This window comes from Cibotium barometz, chromosome 10, assembly GCF_041138505.1.
Source record: "Cibotium barometz isolate CiBa-2024 chromosome 10, ASM4113850v1, whole genome shotgun sequence".
Lineage (NCBI taxonomy): Eukaryota > Viridiplantae > Streptophyta > Polypodiopsida > Cyatheales > Cibotiaceae > Cibotium > Cibotium barometz.
In genome coordinates, this window is record NC_141055.1 from 56,803,017 (window position 1) to 56,820,547 (window position 17,531).

Consider the following 17,531-nt stretch of genomic DNA (forward strand, 5'->3'; position numbering starts at 1 on the left):
TCTCCTATTGCCACATAGCAGTAGGGGGATTTCTTATTTTTTAGAAATCCAAGATTTCTCTTTTCTCTCCTCTTCTCGTGCCATGTCACAAAAAAGTTGTTCATGGATAATATGTAATAGATATAAGTATGCTCCATTAAATGCGGATTAATTTGGACAACATTTCATTAAAATGATCAAACACCTTGCACAATGTTCAGGTTATATCTTTACATAGATTTTATGTATACATTAGCAATATTCATGATGCACGGTGCTTGGATTGATCTTTCATTGGTTCAGATCATTAGGTATTCAATAATTTTAGTAGCTTGCCCTGTAATAATTGGTCCACCTTGATCTTGGCATTCCATTCCTTGCTACATTGAGATCCATGATCCATTTGCATTATAGGTTAATCGCATCCACATTACTCTAGGCACATGTGTCTAGGTTCACGCCTCTAGTGTGCAAGCTCATGACTATAAGTTCATGTGTTTGGACTCACGGGTATGTAGGTTCTTATCTGCAGAATCCAACCTGAAGCTCTTGAAGCTCTCTCTTTGTTCGTTCTTACAACTGTAGAAGGCCAATCAACTTTGTTCCACCTAGGAATTCTCCTCCACCTCTTCCAATGGCACACACAATCTAGGAAATCCTATTGGCCATAACCAAGATGGAAATCTACTTGCTTTAGAACCATTGACCACATCATGTTGGGCCAGGTGAATGTCGAGCTGCCTACTTTTGTAGGTTTTGCCATGGAAGACGTGGATGACCATGTTCGATGCTTCCTAGCCATGTGTAGAAAGAGGGGATTATTGGGAGGATGCTTATGTGGTACTCTTCCATTCCACATTAGAAGGCTCTATTGGTTTAGCCAGTTTGCTATGAGGGACATGTTTCTTAGGACATTATGACTGGGCAACTATGAAGACCTCATTCTACAAGGACTCGAGAAGCTGAAGCTCTTGCCTAGAGAAAGTGTAAGAGAGCTCATGATATGAACCATCGTGTTGGTGGCTCACCTGCCAGCATACCCATGAGACTTCATGGTGCATCAGTAGGTGTGATACACACATTGCCTAGGACAACCCAATAGAAGATCCGAGAAAGTAGACTAGTCACCAATGTTGGAATTCCGAGTGCTGGCCTCCCAACTAGAAAATGCACGTACCAAGTTTGAACGTGATATGGGTTCCCTAACTCTTACCATTCTAGTCGACTGAGTAGCTTAACTGAAGCAAGAGATGGAGGCACTCAAAGTGAGCCTAAAATCTCAAAGTGAGGAAAGCACTTTGCTCCAACTCAAAAAGGAGATCGAGGTTTTAAAGACCCAACAAGAAGCCAAGAAGGGGTTGTTGTGTTCCATATGCTAGTCTTTGGATCACACCATCCAAGAATGCCCAAAGAGGAGGTAATGCTCCTTCTGTGTGAAAAGGTAGACTATAAAGATAAAGACTATTACTATATGAACTGTCAACTTCATTAGCAACAAGCCCCTCACCCCGCCTCAACAACCCCTAACCCCGCCCATTATGCTGCTACCTCTCTTACTCTTCCGCCAATCTTTCACACTGCCACACCTCCCCTTTGCCAACCTACTCCTCATGTGACTTACCTTCCACGGCTCATTCTCTTGTTGCACCTACCACCATGGGAACAAACCCCTTGAACCGACCGACTTGCCTTCCCGCTCCTCCTAAATCGCCCCATGAACCGTCCAACTCGCTATAAATGTGTGGAGAGTATGGCCACTACCAAAGACGGTGCCCATTGTCCTGAGAATGTTGAGCCACGACGGATGGTCAGCCACCTTCCTCCTTCCCACACTTCGTAGTGTCGCCTCCAGCACCTCGACGACGACCTCCTTCACTCCGAGCCGCTGGCTGTTTCGTGCTTTGATGCAACTTTGCTTGCTCATGATATGGTACTTCCCTCCTCTCAGCTCCGCTGGCCTCCATCACAGTTCTATCGTCTCTGTAATGCCAGCCACTTGCACAGCTACACCCGCCAACACCTTGATGTACTTGTGCCACCCAACACACCCCACACACTCTCTCTCTCTTTTGCTGGAGTTGCAGCACCATTTTATTGCCACCTTGTCCCCTTCTTGCCACTACAAAGCCATGCCATCTTGTGCCAAAAACCTAGCATGGAATTATTTCCAGCCCATTCAAAAAAACACTGAGAATAGATTATTTCCAATCAAAAACACCAAGAATAGATAGCCAAAACTTTCCCCTCCGTGCTACAAGATCCACTTTAAGCAACTAGGAGCCTTTGCCTTCCTTGTATTGCCCTTGAGGTGGCTTTGAAAGGTGATCCCTCCAAGCCAAGGAGTCATACCAAACAGAGTGTCACTCCTTCCCTCTTATGTTATAATAACTAGTCCCCAACCCCCGTACTCTGGACAGGGAGGAATGCATACCATGGAGGCAGGCCTTAATTTGTAGCCCATCGAGTACTTGTGTTTGCAAGCATCATTTATTTGATATGCATGTCCACCAAGGCATTGCCCAAGAACCCTTGAGAAACAATTACATTAGGAATTTGTTTGTCCTTGTGACTTGCTCCTCTACCACCCACATGCCTAAGATGCAAGTGAAGTTGACCATGTCTAGATGAAGGATCTCAAATTGTATAACCATTGTATGATAATGTTTTTTTGTGTGCTATATATATGTATATATATATATATATATATAGCACACAAAAAAACATTATCATACAATGGTTATACAATTTGAGATCCTATATATGTATATATATATATATGGGTCAAAGCAATGGAGGAAGCACTAAAAAGCATTGTCTGGGGACAACATGCTGAAAGCACCTCATTTGTGCTTTGAAGGGTTTTTCTTATGTTCTAAAAAGTGCATATATGTTATTTTTTGTTGTTTGTTATTCCAACCGTTACAATAAAAGAGGAGTGGATTGTTAAAACCGAAAAAGCGTGGGACGTTTCGTGTCTCTCTCTCTCTATCACAGTATACTCTCCAGTATAGTGATCTCTTTGAGCAATTAGGCAATTGCTTCTCTCCACTGTGAGCAAAGCTCTCTCTCTCACTTCTCTCTTACTCTCTCTCTCTCTCTCTCACACACACACACAGAGCAATTAGGCTCAATCTGAAACACTGAAACACAGCTCTCTCTCTCTCTCTCTCTCTCTCTCTCTCTCTCTCTCTCTCTCACATACACACACAAAGCAATTATGCCTAATCTATGTCTTTCACTCTCTCTTCGTCTTTCACACACATGCACACAAAGAAATTATGCCTAATGTCTATATCTGCCTAATCTTATTTGAGGACCTATTGTTCTCTCTCTCTCTCTCTCTCTCTCTCTCTCTCATATGGAGAGTGTTGAAGCAATAAGGCTAGAACAGATTGAAGCAGAACCAATTTTAGATTTACAAATGCAAGGGCAACCACACTCTCAACGGATTTTCACGTCTCCAGAGAAGAGCATAATTAGATCCTCGGAGGGTTTTTGAAGAAGAGAGCAAAGAGCCGTAACGAAACATAAGACCAAAACGGTAATGGTATCAGATGAAGATCGAAGGAACGTAGCAAAAGAGAGAATTTGTGTTCACTTGATTAAGCAATTGTCATGTTTTGGGAAGAAGATAAGCTCTGAAGTTATGGATGAGGTCTTACAGGATGCACGTATTGCAAAATACGTTGAGGGATGGCATGCCAACTCAGATATGGTTCATGCATTCAAAGAGTCTATGTACTTGATTAAGGCTCCAAAATTAAGTGAGATGAACTTTTCGTGAGGTGCGTTGACTTATTTGACAAGTGCAATAAATTGTTACGAAGATATTACCATTACACGCGGTGCAAAGCTACTAGATATACATCTTAGAAATTTATTTGAAGCCCAAAAGAGGCTTTTCCAATGAAGGTGAAAGCTCCAACTAGATCTATGTAAGCGCCAACGCCCTTTAAGCAAGTTTGCTGAGATCAAAGATTTGCTTCGTGCCTTTTGGACTCAGAATACCCGTGTTTCTCCAAACAAGAAGGATATATGTCATCAACGAATCGAAAGATGCACCTATGAAAAACATCCAATCCACTTTCTTGATGAGACACAGGTAAGTTGCCTATGCAAACTATATAGATGCAAAAATGTTTGTTTTTTAGTATCGATTTTTTCTTATGTGAATATTTTTAGCATTTGCATGAGTTATACTTCTCTAGACTTGAAAATTCATCATGCCTTTGTGCTTATGTTGCTCTTGAAAGCATAGAAGTATGCTTATGTAAAGCATTGCACATTCAATTTGAATGGTGTTGTTAAACCCCTACATAGGTGCTTTGAAGCATTGTGCATGAGCTTGACTCAATCTGCATGGTGCTTTGCATTACTGCATATATGCTTGATTCAATGTGTGGTGCTTTGCATTACTGCATATATGCTTGATTCAATGTGTGGTGCTTTAGAGCTTTACACATGCAAGATGATGTGCTAGACTCAATATGCATGGTGCTTTGAATCACTACACAAATGCATGGTGCCTTGAAGTACTGCACATGAGCTCAATGTTATGCTTGACTCATTCTACAGGTGCTTTAATGCACTGCACATATGCTTGATTCTTTTTGCATGGTGCTTTTACTCACTACACATGTGCTCATGAAAGAAGTTGAATATTTTAAAAGCTCAATGATGAGCTTGACTCAATCTGGATGGTGCTTTGAAGCACTGCAAAAATGCTTAATTCAATGTGCATGGTTGATTCATTTTGAATGGTGCTTTGAAGCACTACTGCTGCAGATATGCTTTAAAGGACTACACATATGCTTCATTCATTCTGAATGGTGCTTTGAAGCTTTGTATGTGTGGTTGATTCATTCTGAATGTGCATACATATTTCATGCTTTTTTTATTATGATGCATTTCATAAAAGTAATAAATTTGCTACTTCTTATGTATGCAGACAGATTTGTTTTTGAGATTCAAAGCTGCAAACCCACAGCTGGTTATTGGTCAACGTGAGACACACACATACTGTGTAGTGTTGAGAGTGTAGTGTGGTGTTGATTGTAGCCAACACTCTTTCTATTGTATGCATTGACATATCACAGCTTATTGAGCCTCTTGGTATTAGTTTTGGGTTTGGGGATTAGCCCATGATTTGTACGTAGTAGTCATTGCTACTCTACTCCATTGAATAAAAGTGCAGTATTGTTTCTTCCATATTGGAATTGTCTTGTTATTGAGAACGTGTCTTCTCTCCATCTCCAATTCTTTTCATGCACCTGTGATTTGGGCGTGTATTAGAGGTCGAAATAGATGATAGTGCATCTATCGTACTAGGTACGTAGTACCAGCGTACACTGGGCTCAAGACCTTCGGTCGGAACCCACTTTAGCATTGTACAAGGACTTGTACTAGGGACCAATGATACATCATCAGACTTCGACTCAATGGAAGCATCCCCAACTCCAAGAAGTGAGAACCCTAACCAGGTCTCACCAACGGAGCCAGCTATCAGTCTTTTTGGTCGCGTAGCTAGCTACCTCATAGGTTCGACCTCAACAGCTGCCTCTGAGCCAAACCTTACGACCTGCATGACATATGATGAAGGAGTTGAGGTTAACTCTAGAGACACCTCGTGTACTCTCATTGTTGCAAGCAGTGCAATTGTGACCATCAAACCATCCCCTGCACAAGTGCTTATGCCTACTGGTAGGACATTAGAAGAAGTGCATATAGTAGAGGTATTGATCCAAGCTGCTAGAGCAAAGGAAGAAGAGACCTTGCAAATTGGCACAACAATGATTAGCAGCCTAATATAAGTCCCATGCCAGGACTACGCAAGTAGTGCTCGATAGTCTTGATACAAGCAATAACATTGCATCTACCTTTGGAAAAGAGCTAGGCTTACAAATCATGGATCACAATCTTCTCACAAATGATTAGGAGTATGACATATCCACAAAGACTCTTGTGGATTTTACCATAGGCCAAGCATATAGTGTTAGTTAGAAAGGGATTATCCAATCCATATCTGGGGCCAATTGTATATATGAAAGGATCCAAAGACCCATGGCGTAAGTTGGGACGTCCAAAGCAAGAATTCCCACAACAATGAGCAAAATGGTAACACCTCCTATGAGCCTAGTGGATCCTACTTTTGTAGTATCACCCGGCTATGCCATAGACCAAACCACATCTTCTAACACAAGGCCATGCTATAGGGACTCAAGGGTAGACTAGCATGAGCTTTACCTTCCTAGATCCTAGAGTTGCCCAGCCCAAGATAATACCATTACATTGTCTCCTCCAGTGGATGGCATCACATCAACTATTGCACCTGGGACTGATGTAGAATTGCGACTGAGCCAGATTCCCACGGTTACCATGGTAGCAAGCACCACTTCACATATGGAGCCCCCTGCGCCTGCCTAGCATATCTAGTATGACCATTCCTAGAGGGGTCACATCTTATTCTAGTGCACCAATGAAACATCCCCTCCCTAGAGTGAGTGTGCTACCAAGTCCTATTGTGAGATTGGCTGCACCTAATGCCCGCATGACTAGAGCACCTATTGGGGCACTAGTAGGGCACATGCCTTATGTCGCACATCTAACCCCACCAAGGTTTAGACCCATGCATCCTCATGCAGTGCCACATGTTGCACCTCCACCTGCTCCTATCATTGCTCCAGTTATGCTATCTTTGTTAAATTTGCAGCAATGTGATGAGCTATGGTGGATCAAATGCAAGAATCAACATCATCAGCAAAGAGATTAGATGATAATTAAGACGTGATTAGTGAGCAATTAACTGATAGCTTAATGTAGGCATGGATAATCAAAAACCAACAAATTCTTATTAGGCCAATGCCTCAATTTATAGAGTTTACATCCAAGCATCTAATCCCACTGATCTCTCCTTGATTCACTGCACCTCTTTTGCTTGATTCTCTCCACCTCTTCCTAGAATATCTCCACACATCCTAAATCTTCTCATGCTACCCTTTATTCTCTCCTAGTAGATACTTCTCACTTTTTCACAACTTCTCACTCATTTATCGATTCTCTTTTACAGCCTCTTACTTAGGGCTTGTTCCCACACACACCTTATTCACTTGTATATTTCAACACCTCCCCTCAAGTGAATAATCCTAGCATACCTGGACCCTATACTAAGTTTCCCTCTTACTTGGTAGTCCGCGACCAATGCCTCAAGTCCCTAAACTCATAGTCCTTGACACACTCTCTCTCTATGTGTCCAAGGCTACTACAAGTGCCCATGACCTTGACTAAAGTGCTCACACATACATCTACCACATGGCCTACATCATCGGTGGCTCAGAGGTGGTTTTACTCTGTTGGGGCAGGTTACATTAGGTTGTGGGGTTTCTCTCTCTCTCTCTCTCTCTCTCTCTCTCTCTCTCTCTCTCTCTCTCTCTCTCTCTCTCTCTCTCAGAAAAGATGATCTAACTCCACTTCCTTATTAGGAGCCTCCATGAAGTTTGCCACAATAACTTTCCTTGAGGCTAGTTGTAATGTTGCTATCCTAGCATCCCAATGGTTTTGGCCCAGCATCCTCTTCCTAGGAGGATTTTTTCTTGCATTGTCCATGCAAGCATGACATAAAGCTTTCCTTCCAAGGGGTTATTCCCAATGTGAAATAGAATTGTAACAACACCTAAGCACTTAACACAATTTAAAGTGACAGTAGTGACAATGGCCAAGGTGTGGAGTAAAGTTGGTCGACGGAGAGAGTCCCACACGTGTCATAGGACATTAAATTATGATTAGCACCCTTGTCAACAAGTGCTAACCTTTGGGTGAAACTTGTCGGTGTGGTCATTCCTAACCATAAAAGGGCAGGTTTGACTTCCCAATCCTCAAGGTCCACTACTTGAGCCATATTTACAGAGATTTGTTGGCCTCTATTGCTTACCTTTCCTTGGATTCTCTTGTGCTTCCTTTTTCATCTCATTTTGTTTTTTTTTTCCTCCTTTTTGAGGCAAACTACTTTCAAGGCATTTTACGTGAGCAGTTCATAATAGTGTCACAATTTGCCACCAATGAAATAACCTACCATCTCCACATCGTCGAGAGTTTCAATGTGCACCGTGCCCTTTGTAGTTCTTTCGGTCACTAGGAAGGGTCCTGGTCCTCTATATTTAAGCTTTTTCTTGTGATTTTTTGTGTTATAGAGAAGGACCATGTCTTCCTCATTCATCTCTTTGTCCTTGAGCTAGTCATCAAACCATTGCTTACGCTTTAGTTTTTCAACAATCATACCATACACAACCTTGAGATGCATTTCATCAAGTTTCTCAAGCTCACATTAGGACCTCAATGGAAGGCTTCTTGGGCCCTTTTATTTGGCAGTTTAAGGAGTCAAACCTTTTCTCTTAAGAAGAAACGTTTTCTAATTAGAAGCTTCAAAACGGCTACTTTATTCGAATTTGAATTTTGGGAGAAAATGGAATTTAAAATCTAGCAGACAAAACCATATCATGTAACATATCTATGGAAAGCTCTTGATGCGTAGATCATGGATCTATAATCTCCGCTCAAATCGGAGCTTGTATGTAAAAGTTATGGAGGTCCAAAAATTGTAAAATTGCCTCCCCCCCTTTTGGGGAAAAAAGTGCACCCTTTGACCACTCTTACACCTCTCTTACAAACCCAACATTTCAGTCCACATGGCAACCCCCCATTTGGCTATTCCTTAATCACCTTGATTAGGCTTGGGCAAATTAAAGGGCCCAAGAAGACCCCATTCACTTCCTAATGAAGAATCGGTCATTCAGAATATTACCAGTGAGTCTTTCTTGTAAGGCTACCCGTAAGCTTGGCACCAAGAATTCCATAGGCATGACTACTTCAATTCCATATGTTAGGCTCAAGGGTGTAGTGTTAATATGGCTACTTTTTATGTTGTGCATGTTCACCTAAATGAGAATTCTCCTTACATGAAAGAAGAGAAGAGACAAGATGCAAGGGTCAGTTCGGGAACATACACTTAGCCAACCCTAAATGGGTAAACTCCTCGATGTGAAGCCGCTAGGGACTCAATCCATTGCCACTCATGTCACTCACTTAAGTGGAGCCTTCCTTGAGCTAGGTAGGGAGCAATGAGAGAAGAATCTATGGAGAGCTCAACTCCTATCTCAATGCCATCGTGTGTTCAAGAGAGAGAGAGAGAGAGAGAGAGAGAGAGAGAGAGAGAGACTAATAAGCAGGAGAGGGAAGAAAGGAAGCATCACCTATAAGCACACAAATATAATCAAGCAGGCGTATGGATCAACACACAAGCTCTCCACCAAAGCCACAAGTGAGGAAGAGGGAAGAAGAAGAAGACTCAATTGTGATAATGAGATTGTATCCTTTACATATTTCACAAGTTACTTATATACATGAGCCCTCTTTTTATAATGGCCGGTTGCCCATTTCATAATTGGGGGCCCAAAATTGTTTCTCTAGCTCTATGTACACCTAGGCTTTGTTGCTCATGGCTGCTGTTACACATGTCGTAAGCTTAGTCATTCCATATCTTTTTACATGAAGTGCTTAGCACAATTTTGCATAAAGATAAATTACATGAAGCATAACCATGCTTTGAGTAATTTTAACCATTGTGGTTAACATACCCCCCCTCCCTAATTCAGGTCCATCCTCAAAATTGGCAAAAAAGCTCAGTGGCAATAGTAGATGGAGTAGGTGTAGACAAAATCATACCGTGATTTGGGGTACATGGGGGATCGATGGAAAGCTTTATAGCTTATCCAGAAGGCAGTCTCCATCATATCTTTGAAGGTCTGGAGGCACCAATCAGGCATCCACTATATGCATTCGTAGTAGTCAAAGAGCTGCTTAAGTGTGGGGCCTTCATTGATGTCAAAGGCGAGGCCTTGGGCTCCTTCATGATAGTGGTGCCATGTGGGGAATTCCGCCAAGAAGGTGATGATGAGGTTGAAATAGAGGATAGTGGCATTGATGGCGGGGTTGGGTACCTAATTGTACTTGGAAGGCATGTATTTGGGCAAGCATGCTTTCTTCTATGCATTGGCGCCACGGGACGTAGGGGGGCTAAACCAAGGAAAGTTGAATTGGAGCTTTGGGTTCTACTTCTATTCAGTGTGAAAGAGGTCCTAGGCCCAATTGACGGGCGGATGGGGAGATAGGCGAGGTTTATACACAGAGATGGCATGGAGCTTTGTAATATTAGGCCTAGATGTGTGGCTTGAGGATGAAGGGGGTGGCGAGGGAAAACAAGGAGGTGTGGGGTGAGGGAAAGAGGGGAAGGGTAGTAGGAGAAAAGGTTGGGGAGAGAAATTTGGTGCCCGAGAGGATTTTGACATGGAGGGTGGGGGTTTTGAGGGAGCATTGCACTAGTGGGGGGTGGGATGGGTGGCAATCAAGAGATAGAGCCTGTGTGGGGGTGGGAAGTGGGCCACAAGGATGTTGATGGTGGGGACGGTTAGGGGGCATAGGGGTCTCCGCTGGTGAGAGGGGAAGATTGCCATCATCATCATCATCATCATCGGTAGGATCTCCCACAGAGGTGACGATTGGGCGTTTGGAGAAGAAGAAGGCTTTGGCATGGCGCACCTCGTCTCACAAGAGTGAAGTCTTAGGGAAAGGCATTAGGGAAAATATGGACTACAAAAAAGGGCCGTGTAAGAATTAGCTTAAGTTGCTAATTTTTTAGACTTAGAATGCTAAACTTGGCTCCATAGTAGGGGACAACCTAATGAATACCCTATTTTTTAGACTAGTAACTCCTAGATTCTCTCCTATTTTTACTCTAGGGTCCACTCACTTTTTTAAAAAGTTACCACTATTTCTAAAGTCCATTCTTATTTTTGAATTTTTTATGTGTGAGATTCCTTGAACCACTAACCTTTTTTATGTAGTCCCACACTTCTCGCTTTCCCAAATTTGAAAAACGTGGATAAAAGGAACCCTAAAATTAGGAATCTTTAAAAAAAATAACATTTTTTTTATCAAGAAAGGGTCCCTCAATCATATGTAACCTCCAAAAGTACCTTTTCAAGGTCACTTTCAGTCAATAACTACCTCTTCAATCCCCATACCTTTTCCATCATATCTCATGCATTTATATGTAGTCCCGTATCCCTCTCTTTCCCAAATATGAAAAACACGAATATAAGGGACCTTAAAATTAGGGTTTTTTTGAAATTTTTAAATTTTAACATTTTTAAATCAAAAAAAGGGTCCCTCAATCATATGTTACCCTCATAACTACCTTTTCAAGGTCATTTTCAACAATAACTACCTCATTTTTCTTTAATCATCCTTTCATCTTACTCTAATCCTTCATTCATTTGCTGACCTTAGTCTAAACCATGACTCCTTTAGAAAACGTAAGATAGATCTTCATATTCGTATAGAAGAGGAATATGCATCAATGACACGTCCTTACGTAAGACAACCATTGGATAATGTATCCACTTCTTACTTAGGGCTCAGGAAAAGAAACATATAGACTTATGGGTTGATGGTGCGCTCTATCCATGTGACCCATTAACCTTAGGTAACCCACCATTCACTGATCTGACTAGTAGTACATCACATTAGTGATGGGAAAAATGGGCTTCTTGGATATTGTAAATGTCTAATAGTCTCTGGTGGGTCTTGCATGTAAAATATATACACATCAAATTTGCATCTTCAATCAAATACTGAAGATTTAACAAAACAAGTGTAAATTTAGAGAATAAGAATAAAGACTAGGAGATACAAGTCAAGGAACAAGAGAAAGAATTAAATAAGTTTAGACTTGAATTAGATCATTTAAAGAAAACCACAGGGTGTGCAAGGGAACGCCAAAGAGAGCTATCAAAAATTGATAAACTTGCAATAGGCGATGGTGCTAGTAGGAAAAGGTGAATCATGTGCAATCAGGTGATTAAAAATAATTGAGTGTTGAATAATTTTAATAAGAGTTCTACAATTTCAAGAATTTTTTGATTGATGCATCGGCAGGGAATTCACAAACACATACCCAAACTCTTTTGAAAGCTTGCATTTAGGAAGAAGGACAGGTTGGCTATTGTTTATGACTCTAATTACAAGGGATTTTGTGATGTTTTGACGAAAGATATCATGAAGGATATTGAGGGGATTTCGAGTGCAAATGATATTCAAAGTACTTGTGATGAAGCAAGTATAAGTTGCAAAGGCTATGGGTCCATCCATGCCATCACAAAGGAGTCTCTTCACAAGTGAGGGATCAAAAGCCACTTACTTCCACCTCCATACAAAGTTGCATTGGCAAAGAAGACAAACAATGCACATGTAAGATTACTTGTCGATGAGTATTTCCATGTTGAGGGAATAAAAGTATTGAAGGAGGACAAATCAAAGGGTGATATCAAAGTAGATTACGATGCCTTCAACAACATTTTCGTGGATTTAAAGAGACTTCAACAGCAATGATCAAATTTTATAAAGTCTCTCATGAAGATTAGTATGGATTAAATTTTCTTATTCATGGTGAAAAATCAAATAGCACGTATATCGAATCATGTGTTACTTCATTATTGTAGATTCTATGGGAGTGGTCTCTTTTGTATTGAAGCTAGATGAGTGTCAAATTGTCAAAGGACGTAGGTTGGTAAGAATGGGACTTACACTCTTCATGAATTAGGCAATGGCACATGCAAAGGACAAGGACAAGGAGCCTTCTTTCAATGTTCAATTTGAAAAAGACAATTAGTGGTTAGGAGCCTTTGAGGTGCCAAAGGAGAACCATGAAATGCTAGATTGGATGCTTCAAAGATGTCCTTGGATGGTTGAGGTGATCAAGCAACAAATAAATGGTGAATAACTTGAAGTTCCATATGTGGGTACCTTTGTAGTGGATTGGCATTTAGGAGGAGATTTGAATACAATCAATGTAAGCTTGGTTGTGACACAGGTGCTACCTCTTTACTTCCTTGCCCTCTATGCATGAAGAAATCAAAGCAAAAGTGCAAGAAAGAAGATGAATTGCAATGGATTGATGGAGTCATGTCATGCAACTTGGAAGCACCACCAGACAAGGATGCGAAGGATCCTACATGGAATCCCATTATTTCATTCCCATGTGAAAAATTCACTTTTGCACATTGCATGCCATGATGAGAATATTTGATAAGTTGCTCAAAATATTAAGGTTTTTCCTTTTGAAGTTAATGCCCTTGTTCATTTGTTAGCAGCTGTCTGTCAGTTTTGTTTCACACTATTGTGCCTTGGTGATTTGCTACCAACAATCTTAGTGCCAACAGCCTTAGTATCTCCCATTAAGGAGATGAGCCTTAATATAAGTCTTATCAAAGCCGTTATTACATAAGGCCTATTAAAGCATCTCAGTGAGCGGGTGAAGCGGGCAAAGAGCAACACGATTGTATGCAAAAGAAACATCAGCGTGGGAGAGACGCCAGCAGCCAAATGGAGGCACAACAAGGCAAGAAGTACTGGGTGACAAAGCACTACTGTCAACTAGCGAGCGAAAAGAGGAGAGGCTTTTCAAAGGACAAAGAGGGGCGCATAGCAGCAGCCTGGCCATATGCCAAGGAGAGAAGTGCTTCTACATTGGGCAACAAAAGTAGAGAAAGGCGGCCAATAGAAGCTCGTATGCTATGTGTAAAATGCTTCATAAAAGGTGAGTTGTCTCACACACAACACAGTGAATCGAAGGGGAGAAACCAGCAACAACCCACAAACAATAGCTCCCAAGGGCGATAGGAAGAAGCCGAGGTAGATACAGTAAAACGCAGGTCCATCCAGCTCGCAGACGCCGAAAGAGATAAGCTCCATCTAGCTCGTAAATGAGATAAGGTTGCTTTTAAAAACTAAAATAAAAATAAATAAATAAAACAATAATAAAAATTTAAATGGCAAAGGTTTTAAACCTTATCCATTAACTTCTTTTTATATAAAAAGCAATCTCATATGGTCATAATGCTAGCGGCATTCATGGAAATGAAGAGAAGAGTTGCACCTTGGGCAACATGGGCTTCCACAGAAACATTAGGCTTCACCAAGAGCTACAATTACAATGACACGGGATGCAATGACATCATTATCATCATCGAATAAATAATTTTCATGTAACTCCTGTAATTTTCACCAACAAATGGGCAGTCTTATGTGAGTGACCATAAGTCAAAAGTGTATGTAACATGCAGCCAAATGAGTAGGCTAATGCATGTGCATATGAAAAATAAGAATACAACCCTTATAAAAACACTACAACCAAATAAGTAAGCACGCGTAGATTGCACAAGTAAAAAGCCGACAAGAAGTAGATGTCATCAATAAGAAAAACAAGAAGTGGAGTCAAGGTCAAGGCAACCAAGAGGCTACCACAACATCAACATCAACATGAGCAACAAAGAAACTACCAACCACTATCCCATTTTTAAAAACAAAAACTTGTTGTAAAAAGAAATATTACTCCCTACAAAAAGTGCTTGTAACTACTCTCTGGCATCGATGATGCAGAAGAAATAGCCAAATTTTTGTTACCCTACTCTTATAAGCTCTAGACCTCAAAGATAGGTCAAGTCTCTATCAAGGGGGGGACCTCACTCTTAGAGATGACACCTAGGCCTCAAAGATAAAAAGATGCAGGGGAGAAAAGAGCTTGAGCTCTTGCAAGCACACACACACTCACAAACCCTAAAAGAGAACACACAAGGTGAGAGGCTGAAAATCTTCTTCTTCTTCACACAACACTCAACACACCATATACAAAGATAAGAGTACACACATATGAAAAGGTACTCAACCAAATACATACTAGGGTTCTCTATAGTGTGAACCCAACTAAATGAGCTGGTGCTATAACTATGCCAGTCTCAACAAGAATGGCTATCACACAGCCTATCATCCCACTGGGCCGCATATCATCCATGATCTCACCAACCATGCCAGTGGTGTAAGTGTGGGGCCTATTCCCCAAGCGGGTCATTAGTGTCCACCGCCTCACTAGATGAGCTCGATTTCTCAACACTCCCCCTCGAGCTCAACTCCATCTCATGTACACCATGCGAAGCCCTGAATCTGTAGAGCTTCTCTGTACCCAATGCTTTGGTGAAGATGTCAGCGATCTGATCCTGTGTGCTGATATAAACAAGGTCAACGTCTCCTGCCAAAACCTTCTCTCTGACAAAATGGTAGTAGACCTCTATATGCTTCGTGCGAGCATGAAAAACTGGGTTCCTGGCCAACTGTATACTACTAATGTTATCACAGAAAATGACAACTTGTCTATCCACCACCACTGATAGACCCAAATCTGCAAAGTAGCTTTCTCAACCAAGCTACCTCACATGCTGCTATAGCAGCACCTCTGTACTCGGCCTTTGTACTAGATAGAGCAACCGTAGGCTGCTCCTTGCTGCTCCAAGTCACAACAGCACTCCCTAAAGAAAACATGATGCCACTAGTAGATCTTCTATCTGAGATACTACCAGCCCAATCAGCATCTGTGTACCCATGTACACATATCTCTGTCCCAGTTTCATAAAATAGTCCACAATGCAAAGTAGACCTCACATACCTCAGTATGTGTCTCAATGCATCCAAATGCGGCTTCCGAGGAACCTGCATAAACTGACTCACCAACCCAACAGCATAGCTCAAATCTGGCCTGGTGATCGTCATGTAGATCAAGATTCCTACTATACGCCTACATAGTAGGATCCTCCAAAATCTCTCCTGATGAATCTGCACTCAACTTGCCATTCTGATCCAATGGCACTGAGATAGACTTCAGCCTGTCATACCATACTTGGACAACATGTCCAAGCTATACTGTCTCTGCAATAATCCAATACCATGTGGTGACCTAATCACCTCAATGCCCAAGAAATATCTGAGCTCCCCCAGATCCTTCATCTCAAACTTCTGTCTAAGCAAGATCTTTGTATCATGGTCTCCTGAAATGATCAAGTCATCTACATAGATGACAACAAGCACAACCCCTCTATCACTGTGTCTCACATACAGCGAGAAATCTGCATTGGTTACATGAAAGCCAATAGTGATAAGATATTCAGAAATCTTGTCAAACCATGCTCTTGGTGCTTGCTTTAAGCCATACAAGGCTTTCTTCAACCTACAAACATGCTCGGGGTGACTCACATCCTCATATAACCAGGTGGCCGCAACATATACACCTCTTCCTGCAAATCCCCATGCAAGAATGCATTCTTTACATCCATCTGATGTAAAGACAATTGCTTTGACGCAGCCAACTGCTATCACAACTCTCACTGTTGCCATCTTGGCAACCGGGCTGAAAGTTTTCTCATAATCAATGCCATATGTCTGCGCATATCCTTTGGCTACCAATCTAGCCTTGTACCTGCTTATGCTTCCATCACTGTTATGTTTTACTTTGTACATCCACTTGCAGCCAATGGCTTTCTTGCCTTTTCAGGAAAATCCACTAAATCCCAAGTCTCATTTCCATATAGTGCATCCATCTCCTCATCCATAGCTTTCTCCCAACACACATTTCCAACAGCCTCATCAATGCATGTGGGCTCTACAATTACAACCTGTACAACTTTTGCCATGTATGCATAGTGATGTGCCACATAACCATCATAGGTAAACCTCTGCACAGGATTCTTCACTCTCCCAGATCTTCGCAGCTTTGCATTCATGGCTTCTATAGCCTTCTTTACACCAGGTGTTCTCATAGCTGGTATCCCAAGATGCTCATCAAGGCTCATCTCTAAGCCACTAGACTCTCCATCAACATGAGAATGCCCTGCAGAAATGTCACGCATACTGAGGGGCTCAACCACTTTCTCTTTGCCTTTATGTGATGTACTAATCACATTTGCAGGACTGGTATTATGGCATAGCCTGCCTCTCCATGGTCTATCAAATGAACCACTAGATGAGGACTCTTCTGGTCCACTCAAAGACTGTGATTGCTGACTTGTATTCTGTGCAACCACATTTCCACTCACATCAACCCCAACAGCTTCTTTTTCAGTAGCATACCAGCTGCTCATCTCATCAAAAACAACATTCCTGCTTACCCTCAACTCACATGTAGCAGGGTTATAACACATGTATCCCTTTTGCTCAAGGGAATACCCAATAAACACACATTTTTCAGCTTTTGGATCCAGCTTAGTTCTCAGCTCATATAGCACATGCACATATGCAATGCATCCAAAGACTTTGAGATGAGACAAATCAGGTTTTTTGCTAGTAAACCTCTCCTCTAGAGTTACATCATGTATGGTTGCAGTTGGAGTCCTATTCATGATGTAAACTGCTGTAGAAACAGCCTCAGTCCAATAGCTATGCAGCATATTCTTCTCTCCCATCAATGCTCGCGCCATCTCAGCAATGTGCTTGTTTTTTTGCTCAGCAACTCCATTTTGCTGCGGAGTGTATCTGCATGTAAATTGTCTCCGAATACCATTCTTCTTTAAAAATTTAGAGAACTCATTAGAGAAGTACTCACCCCCTCTATCTGACCTTAGGCACTTTACATGTTTTCCTATTTGCTTTTCAACCATAACTCTGAAATTTTAAAA